The sequence below is a fragment of the Nicotiana tabacum genome, chromosome 16 (assembly GCF_000715075.1).
Source record: "Nicotiana tabacum cultivar K326 chromosome 16, ASM71507v2, whole genome shotgun sequence".
Classification (NCBI taxonomy): domain Eukaryota; kingdom Viridiplantae; phylum Streptophyta; class Magnoliopsida; order Solanales; family Solanaceae; genus Nicotiana; species Nicotiana tabacum.
This window is the reverse complement of record NC_134095.1, coordinates 126174158-126186711: the sequence shown is the minus strand read 5'-3', so window position 1 is coordinate 126186711 and position 12554 is coordinate 126174158.

Sequence of the window (12554 nt, the reverse complement as noted above, 5' to 3'; positions counted from 1 at the left end):
GCAAAAGAGCACCAAAAACCAGTAGAACAACAAAATGCAACAGGGGAAATATCAATAGAGGAATGGCAAACATAAATGAAGAAGAATTTCAAGGGTAACACTCAAACCAAGAGACAACAACAAGTCTACATACAAAAACAACCAAACACTCAGCAGCCCCAGCCCACACAAAAGAAAAACCAGCAACAGGACACCCCCCAGGTATGCCTACTATTAATCCTCCAGCTCATCTGGAGAGGAGTGAAGGTTCTGGTGCCCAGGACCCCCAAACCCCCATATTACTTCTAATGTTGTTGACTCTGTTGCTCAGAGTCACCCCATTCCCCATATTCCCCATGTAATTCTGGTGAAGTTGAAGGAGGAAAGGTGAACTGTCAGGAGAAACACATAGGTAGATAGGAAGGGGTTCCAGATGGGGTGGGGTCTCCTTATGTTTTGCATGAGTGTGCATCTGCACATTTGACTGACCATAAGATTGACCAATCACCCCCTTCAACCACATTTTCTCAGTCTGGTAAAGAACAAGCACAAAATATTGATAATGTAACAATTGAGGAGGCCTCAGGTTCTGAGTGTTCTGAAGAAGATCCATCTTCACACATGAAAGCACTCCTCAAAGGAAAAGCTAAAGCTGCTGCTGATTTCCCAATTCAGACTCAGAAAACAAGAAATAAACATAGCCAGAAAAAGAGGAAAGCCATGAAGAACAGAAATGCAGGAATAAGTATAAATGAACCCCCTAATATCTCCCAGAATTTGACCCCTGTCACCCAGCAAAAATCCAGCCTTGATGCACCATCTCCTTCTTACAGGAAATCAGTCATTGCCAATCCATCCCTATCCCAACCACTTCTAAATGACAAAGAACCACCCTCAGATGGCAATGATTCAGACTTCCCCACCAAAGATGAAAACCTCAAGTCCAAAACTAACAAACGCACCTTTGCTTCTCCCTGGACACCCAAAAAACACCACCTCCTCAACCCCCTAGATATGGTTCTGGAGGAATGCCCTCTCAACAGATACACCCCTCAGCAGGATGAATACAAACCAATTGAGTCTGAGGATGAAAGTGATGGGAATCAGGAAGCTGACAGTGTTTGCAGTGAAGAGATTCCTGAAGAAGAACAACACTGTGAATTGTTGATTGCTGCAGTTAATGGGAAATCAAAACAGAAAAAGGCTGATAATGAAACTTTGTCTGCCAGAAAAAGCCCATCTCCTAGTATCACCAGAGTAGAGCTGCTAGAAATAGAAGCAGCAGTGTCTCACCAAAACACAAGCTTGAGCCCTCTTTCCAATAATTAGTACAATCATTTGGAATGTAAGAGGCACCAGGACCTCTGGGGCTATTGAAAGGCTCAAACTCCTTAAACAAATTCACAAACTCTCCTTTATAGCTGTCCTTGAACCCTTCTTGGACAACTCTCATATCAATTTTTTCAAAATCCAACTCTCAATGGACCAAGCTGTTTCTAATGCTAATGATAAGATATGGGTTTTTTGGGATAAGAAATTCACTGCCAAAGTCCTGGATCATGATGAGCAATAACTGTCCCTGTAGATGCAGCATGTAGAAAATGGCACCTTGTTTCACCTAACAGTCATTTATGCCAAATGCAAAGCAGTCCTTAGAAGACCTCTATGGGAAACCTTAAGGTAGAAATCAACCACATGCAGTGTACCATGGTGTGTCATTGGAGATTTTAATGTCATAGCTTCTGTTGAAGAAACGATTGGTGGCATTCCATACCAACTATCCAAAAGCCTTAATTTTTTGAGCATGATGGAAAACTGTGGTCTTATGGATCTGGGATTCTATAGGTCCAAAGCCACATGGTCTAATAGAAGGGGGGCAATGTGCTATTGTATGGAAAAGATTGGATATGGGTCTTTCCAATGATCTCTGGTCGGAAGCCTTTCCTGCTGCCACAATCTCTCATCTAGCTTCAGCAGGATCTGATCATAATCTATTACTTTTGGAGCTTCATACAAGACAAGACAATGGCAAAAAGTACTTCAAATTCCTTAGTTGCTGGGTGGACAACAAAATTTTTATGCCTCTGGATGCTGAACTATGGAACAAAGAAGTCAGAGGCAATGTTATGTGGGTATTTCACCAAAAAATGAAATCCCTGAGTCATGCTCTAAGTCTTTGGTCTAGACAACAATATGGGGACATCTTCCAAAAAGTCAAAGAATTTGAACAAAAAGTGAAAGATGCAGAGATTACATGGGCTCAGACAAACAATGACATTGACAGAGAAAACCTCAATGAACTCAAGGCTCAATATGTCAGACACTTAAAGGTGGAGCAGGATGTATTGAAATAGAAAACTCAACTACAATGGTTCAAGGAAGGGGATGCCAATTTAAGGTATTTCCATAGCCTAATCAGAGGAAGAAGAAGGAACCTGTACATCCGCAAAATCAAGAATGAGGAAGGGTAATGGTTCCAATGTGATGAGAACATTGGAAAGGCTACATGTGAATACTTCATGAACTATTCTCTGACCATGGCTCAATCATCAAGGAATATTTACTCTCCATTATTCCAACCGATTACCAATGATGACAATGAAAATCTTACCAAAGATCCTTCCATGACAGAACTCAAGGAAGTTGTCTTTTCCATGAATCCCTCTAGTGCAGCAGGCCCTGATGGCATGAATGGGAAATTCTTTCAAGCATGCTGGGAAGTGATTAAGGAAGACCTCCTCAATGTTGTTTTGTCTTTCTTCAGGGGCAGCCCACTGCCCAGATACATGACCAATGCTTGCCTTGTCTTACTGCCTAAAGTGGAATTCCCCAACAGTCTCACAGAATTTAGGCCAATCAGTCTCAGTAACTTTATCAACAAAATCATTTCCAAGGTTATATGCTCAAGGCTCAGTCCCATTCTTCCACGAATAATTTTTGTAAATCAGTCTGGGTTTATAAAAGGCAGGAACATCTTAGAGAACATTATGCTTGCACAAGAAATTGTCCATGGAATAAAGAAGCCAAATGTGGGGTCAAATGTGGTCATCAAGTTGGACATGGCCAAGGCCTATGACAGAGTTTCCTGGATCTTCACTTGCCTTACGCTCAGGAGAATGGGTTTTTCTGAAATGATCATTGACATGATCTGGAGAACCTTGTCTAACAACTGGTATTTAGTCATTGTCAATGGCACTAGGTATGGATTCTTCCAATCTACTAGAGTCTCAAACAAGGTGATCCCTTAGCACCTTCCCTTTTCATCATAGGAGCTGAACTCTTTTCAAGGATGCTCAACACTCTGAACCATAATGAGCTTTTTCATGGCTTCTATATGGAGAAGAGAGGTCCTCAGATCAGCCACCTAAGTTTTGCAGATGACATTATCATCTTCACATCTGGTAGAAGATCCTCCCTAAGGAAAATCATGTGGATCCTCACCAATTATGAAAAAACATCTGGCCAACTCATAAACAGACAAAAGAGCCACTTCATGACTGCTACCTGTGCTCTACCAAGTGCTGTCAGAAGAATTCAAGAAGTAACAGGTTTTAACAGAAGGGACTCTCCACTCACATACCCGGGTTGCCCTCTGTATATTGGAAGGAGTAGAATTATGCATTTCAATGGTCTCATTTCCAAGGTGGTGGGCAGAATTAAATGGTGGCAAGGCAAGATGCTATCCTATGGTGGCAGAGCAACATTAATCAAGTATGTTCTTCAATCATTACCAATCCATATCCTTTCAGCAGTCTCTCCTCTAAAGACTGTCATGAAGCAAATTGAAAATCTGGCAGCTAATTTTTTCTGGGGAATGGATAAGGACAGACAAAAATACCATAGGGCATCATGGGTTAAGCTATCCTACCCTATCGGTGAAGGTGGGGTAGGCTTTAGAACCATCCAAGACTCATGTAAAGCCATGGACCTCAAGCAGTGGTGGCATTTCAGAACAACAAACTCTCTTTAGAGTTCATTCTTGAAGGCAAAATATTTTCAAAAATTCAATCCCATATCCAAGAAATGGCACTCAGGGCAATCTCAAGTATGGAAAAGACTGATGCTCAATAAGAAGGAAGCAGAAATAGTAATTCATTGGAGACTTCACATTGGGAAATGCAGTTTTTGGCGGGACAATTAGCTTAGTTCTGGGCCTTTGGCACCCAGCAGAACAGAAGGGGGCAGACCTGGCAACATATCAGTGTCTAACTTCTGGATTGAAGACCACTGGGATCTTTTAAAGCTCAGTGAGAATGCTCCAGCTCACAAAATCATAGAAATCATGCAAACAACCATTCACTTTAACCCTGATTTGCCTGATAAGCCTATCTGGACTCCTACTGTCAAGGGTAAATTGACATGTGCCTCTGCATGGGACCTTATCAGGAAGAAAAAACCACCCAATTTCACCAACAGGAAGACATGACATAGTAAAGTTCCATTTAAGTGGTCTTTCTTCTTGTGGAGAGCAATTAGAAACAAACTCCCAACTGATGATAGAGTGCAAATTTTCAGCAATCCAACAGCCACCAGGTGTGTTTGTTGCTCCATGCATGCCTTGAAATAGTAGATCACCTTTTCAATTCTGGGAATTTTGCAAGAATTATATGGAAGAAATATGGTGGCTATTGTCGCGCCCCCTTTTTCTCGCGAAATCGGGTTTATGACATTTGGGAGGATAACTCCTTCCTTTTTTGGGAATTTGGGTTTGATTGAAGAGTCGCCACCTAATGATTAAGGTGCATTAGGACACCAAGAAGGTTTGATTTGAGTAACTAGAGATTGGGTAAGGGCTTGAAATTATCCCAAGGGGAAGGTGTTAGGCATCCCTCAGGATCCACTAGTGTGGTTCCCGACCAGACTATTGTTGTGAATTTAGGTGCAAATAATATGTAGGCAAATAAAACTTCAAATAAGAGGGGATTTTCACATAATGGTTACAAAAAAAATTAGAAAGAATTAAAAGGAAGCTGATTTTCTTAAAAGAAATAGTTTGAAATCTTTAGAAAAAACAAAGAAACAAAGGGAAATGGAGGGGAGGGGGGTCCTAGGTTTATTAATAATATAGATCACCCCACACAACATCCGGTAATCACTCCTCAGTGAGGGGCTACATGAGGTGTTATCGCGTGGTCATCATATCCATATCTACCCTTTCCCACCCCGTTAAGGTATTAAAGCGCGGAATTGTCTCATTTACTTATTGCATGCTATTACCCATCCTAATCCTATCAGTCCTGGAGGCATTTAGGACTACTAATCCTAAGGGGGAGGGATATTAGGCTTATTTGTGATTTCAAAGGCAAAATTCTAAGGTGACATACAAAAAATATGTATAGCAAGTTGGGGGAAAGAACATAACAAGTAAAAGGCTCAGATATACCTCCTTGAACAAAGAAAACACATAATTAGCATGACTTTCACATACTGTTTATAGTCCGATTAAGAACTTAAAGTTGTGACAAACTGATTTATTACATAATTCATATAAGAAGCCCGAATCAGGCCTGCCTGCTGGTTGTAGTTAATAACACAGAATCATTTTATAACTTCGCCTTAAGGCTTGCCTAAGTGTTGGACAAGGATCCTATAGGCATGGTATCTATTGAATTCAGAAAGCAATAATAATAAACTGAATATGTACTGGTTAAAAAGGTTGTTAGATTATTAAAAAAAGCAAGTTTTTTACGAAGGTCATGAGTTCTGCAAATGATGATCCTTGTTATCACTGGTTTAGCTCTAGACGTGAATGAAGAGATTCAGATTCGATTAATAATTCCTATAAATATGCTTTCAATGCGTAGTTGGTCAGAAGCCTTATAGACATGGTAAAAGTGCAGAAACCTAATAGGCATGATATCTAGGTGCTGAATTTTGTTTAAGACCTATGAACATGACATCTAATTGCAGTTGATTGTTTAAGACCTATGAACATGATTTCTAGATGAAAATGGATATACAAGATTCAGAAGGACCTATAGGCATATTTTCTATATGCATATGTAGAATTCAGATTTCCAGATACTTATGGACATGATTTCTATATGAGAGAATGCAGAATTCAGAAATACCTATATACATGGCATCTATGTGAGAGTGCAGATTTCAGAATGACTTATAGGCATGATTTCTATATGAGAGTTGCAGAATTTAGAATGACCTATAGGCATGGTATCTACCCTTTGCATACATAGTTACCCGCCCTTTTCACTAGCCATCCCCAAGAGTTTATTACAAATTATTACATCCTAGAATAAAGTAAAAATACATCAGAAAAACGTAAATAAAAGTACAACCAAAGGAGAGCCTGATTCAGACTTCATGTCTGAAATATGAGGTAAACCAACTCCATAAGATCAAGATCCAAAGCCTTTCTCCCATTCGAGTGTGTCAAAGTTCCCTAAGAGCCTCAAAAGAACTCCGGGCAATGCTCACACCTAAATGTATTATCAGATTAGGACAAGTGCAGTGTGGAAGGGCCAACCCTCAAGTGTCCAAGTTTCGAGGGAGCTCAAAGGGTCCCAATGCAAGGCTCACAAGAGAGGGGCAGAACTTAAAGACTAAGAGAATGTGCAAGTGTAGAAACAGAACTCTAAAAGGGGGAAAGGAGAGGGAAAGAGCTACAGATAAGTACACATAAGGGGTTCAGGGGGAATAGGGAAATTGAAAGAAGCAAGGGCAGGCTGTGGGTATGCCCAGCAATGGAGAATGCCAGCATACCCATAAGCCTGTTGTCGATGCCCCCTTCTTCTCTAACAGTGGGGGTCAGAAATCGGGTATATGACATTGGGAGGACAACTCTATTCCCTTTCGAGAATTGGGTTTAGAAGTTGAAGAGTCTCCACCTAATGATTATAGTGCATTAGGACACTTTAAGAAGGGTTTGAGATGAAGAGACAAGAGATTAGGGTAAGGGCTAGAAATTATCCCGAGGGGAAGGTGTTAGGCACCTCTCAAGATCCACTAGTGTGGTTCCCGGCCATGTTGCAATTGTGACTTTACAAGTAAACAATTAAGGCTCAAATAAGGATGCGCACATAAGATTGTGACCAAGTTGAAAATTTTCAAAGATAAGTAGAGAAGGCAGAAATTCATGAAAAAGAGATTTGAATAGTTTTACCAGAAGAGATGAAAGCAAGTAAAGGGAGAGGAGTCCTAAGTTTATAATTAATATGGATTACTTCAATGCAACACCCAGCAATCACTCCTCAGAAGAGGGGTCGCACGTGATATTAGCGCATCGGTCATCATATCCATATCTACCCTTCCCATACTGTTAAGTTATTTAAACGCGATCAGTCTTGTTTACTTATTGCATGCTAGTACCCGTCCCAACCTATCAGTCCCGGGGTATCAGGACTTCTAATTCTAAAGGGTAAGGAAAGGGATATAGGCATATATTGGGTTCAAAGGTTAAAATTCTAATTGCGACATACAAAACAAGTAACAAATACAAGGATGAACAAAACAAATAGGTAAGGCTCAAGTAAGCCCCTTAACAAAACAAACACTTAGTTTAGCATGTCTTAGCATATACTGATTTGGTATTAAGTTAAAAATTAAGCGGCGAGCGTACTAGTTCAACACATACATTTAGACAGAAAGTCTACATTAGGCAACTCGGATCCGATTGTCAGAGAGTAAGGTATTTCAAGCGAGTGATTTAAAAGGTACTGGTTTCAGGAAAAAGTAATCCAATGCAGAGGAGTTTTGAAAAGAAAGTATGGACTGCAGTAAAAATAAAACACAGAAATGGTTGTGAAAGAGCTTCAGAGATAGAAATATCTAAGGAAAGGGTAAGTTGCAACTGTTTTAAAAGACAATTTCAGGTCTGAGTAAAACATTTAGACAGAATGTTTAGAAAGAAACTATTTCAGAAAAAGATGCCAATTTGAGGGATTTAAAAGCATACCGAGTCAAAAGAGTTTTTGTCAAAGAATTAAGACTTCTGAAATAGTTGCTGTATTAAGACGTTAAGGACCAGTTAATAGATTATTATTACTTTAAGTGAATCAGACGAGTTTGATGCTGATCCTATAGGCATGATATCTATTTTGATTTTCTAAAACCTGTTATTAAACTTGTAAAAGATGATTGGGTTAATCAACCCTACAGTTTGCCTAATGCATATGCATTCCTTATAGGCATGATCTCTATATGCGTTGATTACATGAACGTTAAGTCCTATAAGCATGATTTCTATGTGATTTGTAACACAATGAAGCGTTAACCCTATAAGCATGGTCTCTAGGTGATGTGGAACCAGAAATATTGAACAGCCCTATAGGCAGGATTTCTAAAAAATTACAATCCTAAAGCATGGTTTCTACCCATGCAAGAATGTAAAACCCCTCCCACACCATTTTACTATATTCCCCAAATCCTTGATACAAATTATTACAGACCAAAAGAAAAAAAATAAATACATTAAAAACTAACAACTAGATCCGAGCAGCCTAATTCAATCTTAATGCCCAACAACATGCGATTAACCAATTTCGAATTTCCAAAGCCTTCTCTTTATCCAAAGTGTTTCAAAGTTCCAAAGAATCTCAAGGATTCCCGGCATTGCTTACATTCAGGATACCATTTAGAATTAGAATAGTGCAGTGTGGAACAGCCAACCCTCAGGCATCCAAGTTCAGTGGGAGCTCAAGGGTCCCAAAGCATGGCTTACCAGAGAGGGGCAGAACTTAGAACCAGGAATGAGTGCAAAGTGAAAGAGGGATTGGGGAACCATAGCAAAGGGTGGTCATGCCCAGCCATGGGTATAGACTGGCACACCCCTGACCAATTGCTTGGTCCAAACAAATTAAGATCAGACTTTAGAAGTCAGACTTGAGTTTGGATGGTGATTAGAATACCACCAGACTTGAGTCAAGGCTCAGCACATAAAGGGGGAAGAAGGGAGAGGGAATTGATTTGAGTAAGGGTTCAAGAACCTAGTTCAAAGTCATGGGCAGCAATAACAGGGTGCTGCCATGACTCGGAATTGTACTCTCATACAAAAAGGGGTCAGAGGGAAGGGACTCACCTAGAAAAACATTTACAGAAACACAAGGAAAGAAAGAAAGCATAATAGGCTAAGGGTGCGGAAACATAAGGAAGGAGAGCATAACAGACTAGGATGTAGATGCATAGTGTAAGAAAGCACAATAGGCTAGGAGTAAAATAAACACATAGTAGAGAGGGTATTATTTAACTAGAGTGACATACCAGTTGCAAGTTTTAGAACAACAGAACAACAAAAGTAAATAAAACAGCCAGAAGTCAGCAGGATCAAAATCCAAATTCCTCCGCAAGTACTTGAGAGTTCAAAAAGAACTCAAGAATGTTTCAGACAGTAAAAGAGAAGAGGAGCAGAGTGCTCAGTATTAGAGGTAGAGTAGTAGTAGAGAGAGTTTTTGAAATTGGATAGTGTTCAATTGTGAAAAAAGTGCTCGAAGTGTGTTTGAATTCTGAAGTGTTTTTTTTGTGTTTGAATTCTGAAGTGTTTTGTGTGTTTGAATTCTGAAGTGTTTTGTGTGTTTGAAATCAGGGTAAGCAAGGCAAGAAAATAATCATGTATCAATTAAAATCAATCAATAGCAGAGATTCCTTTATTTAAGGAGTCCAAATTTGAACGGTAAAGGGCAGAAATTATTTAAGGAAGGGGATTAAGTAACACATTGTGTATAGTATACGAATACGGGGTAAATACATAGGGGAGAATTTGAAATACACGGTTAAATAAATAAGGCAAGGAGTAAATCAATTAGTACATAGTAAATCAGGGAATCAGAGATTCAAAATCACTAATGAACCGAGTCAGAAAATAGGGGAATCGAAAGGTTAGAGAGGGTCTTCAAATTAAACAAGGAATGAATCAATCAGGCTTACACAAGGAAGTCTGAAATCAGTCCCAAAATCAGAGGTTATTCTGAGTGGGAAATTCTACCTATAAAGAGTTCATAAGCTTTAAACATGCGAGGCTGGATTTATAACAAAGAAAAGTGTCATGCAATCAAAAATCAGTGAGTAGTCGACTATAGGCAAGAGGGAATATCAGAGAGCATGCAGAAGGTCAGGCAAAGATGAAACAACTTCAGGAACTCAGAAATTATGGATTTGAAACCAAACAAGTTCAGAGATGGGAAACAAACAAGTCACGTAACAAGTGACCTCAAGAACTCAAATGAAACCCCCGAATTCTAGGGTTTTTACCATTAATCGAGTGTAGAGACGAAAGCAAGTAAATCAGGCAGGAATAACAACAAAATAAGTTCAGAAAACCCGAAGGAACTTAAGACCTTAAACATTTCATGAAAACATAATAAAAGAACAAGATATAGTAAAAGAAATCATAAGGAAACGGTAGAAGAAAGTATAGTCGAAGAAAAACACACAAGAATCACAGTAGAACAAATATAGTAAAAACACATGAGAGTCACAATAGAGCAAGTAAAGCTAAAAAAACCCTAAGTCGAAGAAGATGAACGGTTTTGAAAGCAAAGTTTTGAAAGAAACTTCAAGAAATCGTTTGAAAACCTTAAAATAAACATAGATCTAGAATAGATCTAGAGAAATTAGGAGAACCTCGAAAGGCTAGGGTTTCAGAAGAACCCTAGAAGCGAGAAAGGCCTGGAAAAGGTCTGATCTGAGTCGGATGAGTCACAGATAGGCTCATAGGACCAGGACATGCCGGTGCAAAGCCGGAGATGGCCGTGAAACTTGAATCGGCGGAGATCTGAGCGAAAAACTTCAAGGTCAGACCTCGATTCTTCAAGCAGCAAGTGTACAAGAGCACATGGAGGTGAGTACATGTCACCCAGGGCTTGGGATGCCATGGGTTACGGTGAAACAGGGTAGAAACCGGTGGGGAAGATTAGGGTTTCGGAGAAGGCTTAGAGAGAGTTTGAGAGGACGAGGGTTTAGAGGCGGCGTATCTGATAGAAGTGATTTAGGGTTAGGGTGTAAGTGAGAATTAAAAAGGAAAGAACTGATCGTGGCCGTTGATGGATTAAAAGGGGAGGCCAAAAGGGGAGGCCGGGCGAGTTAGTTTAGTTGGGTCAGGGGCGGGCTAAATTGAAATTGGGTCGTTTGATTTGGGGATTGAAATTGGGTCGAATTGGGGTGCAATTTGGGCTGTAATTGAAATGCAACTGGGGCTAGGTTTTAAATAGCCACTTTTCACCTTTCTATTTTATAAAAATAGTAATAACGATTTTAAAAGAAAATTAAAAATACTAGGTAGGCAAATATTATATAAATATTAATTTAAAAATATTGGAGCAAATTTTATTGTTATAAAATGCTATTAATTACAAAATAGGCTATAATTGCAATTAAATTGGTAAAAATATGCAAAAATCACCTTAATTATATTTTGGTATAAATATGAGAATGAAATAAGTTATTCATCAAAAATGATAATTTTGAGAATAGTTATTGGATTTTGTGGTATTAAAATAGGTGATAAATCAGTTTAAAAATTGTTAAAAAATACTAAAACTCTTGGGTGTGCTTATATATGCACATACATGCTATTTTGGAAGTATTTTGGGTTAAAAAATATCTAGGGAAAAATTGGGTATCAACACCTGCCCCTCTTTACCTAAGGAGGATGAAAGAGTTGTCGGGTAAAGAGAAGATGGCCAATTTTGACCGGAAGCGGCAATTGAAAAGAATTTTGACCGAGATTTGGTTTTTGAGCCGCCTACATATCCCTGGTCTTACAGGAATCAGGCCACATGTAGTTCAGGATCCATTGAAGGAATGTGTCAGTGGAGATTCGAAAAGACGGACATAATGGTTAAGTTTGAAAAGGTGTTTGGATTCAAATAGATTGCAGAGAACCGGAGCGGGATCGCTTCTGCTGAGACGGCCGTTCGCTAGCCGGTGTACCTGTAGATGAGCAGATGCACATATTGTGCGTAATTTAAACATGATGCAAATTCCCGTTGGACCATGAATGCTGTCTTTGGACTGTTAGGATGACGTCCTTAGACTATGATGTCCTGGGCCATGAAGAGCATAAAATAAAGATTCGCAGGCCATGAAATGGTGTTCTCGGGCTATGCAGATGGTGCCTCCGAACTATGACGCCTTTGAATAAGTTGACGATCTTTCAGCCCATGAAAAGGTGGCAATCTTTCAGCCGAATGAATGCAAAGAGTGGCGATTTTTCAGCCAAGGCGTGAATTTGAATGCAGGTGGCGATATTTCAGCCGAAGCGAGAATTTAAATAAACTGGCGATATTTCAGCCATGCAGGATGGAGACAGAGCTTAGTCTCGAAAGACAGATAGATAGCCTTATGCAGTATGGAGGTAGAGCTTAACCTCGAAAGGCAGAGAATAGCCTTATGCAAAATATAGATGGAGACAGAGCTTAGTCTCGGAAGGCAGATAGATAGCCTTGTGCAATATGGAGGTAGCGCTTAATCTCGAAAGGAAGAGAATAGCCTTATGCAAAAATATAGATGGAGACAGAGCTTAGTCTCGAAAGGCAGATAGATAGCCTTACGTAAAATGGAGGTAGAGCTTAACCTCGAAAGCCAGAGAGTAGCCTTATGCAAAATGCGGATGGAGACAGAGC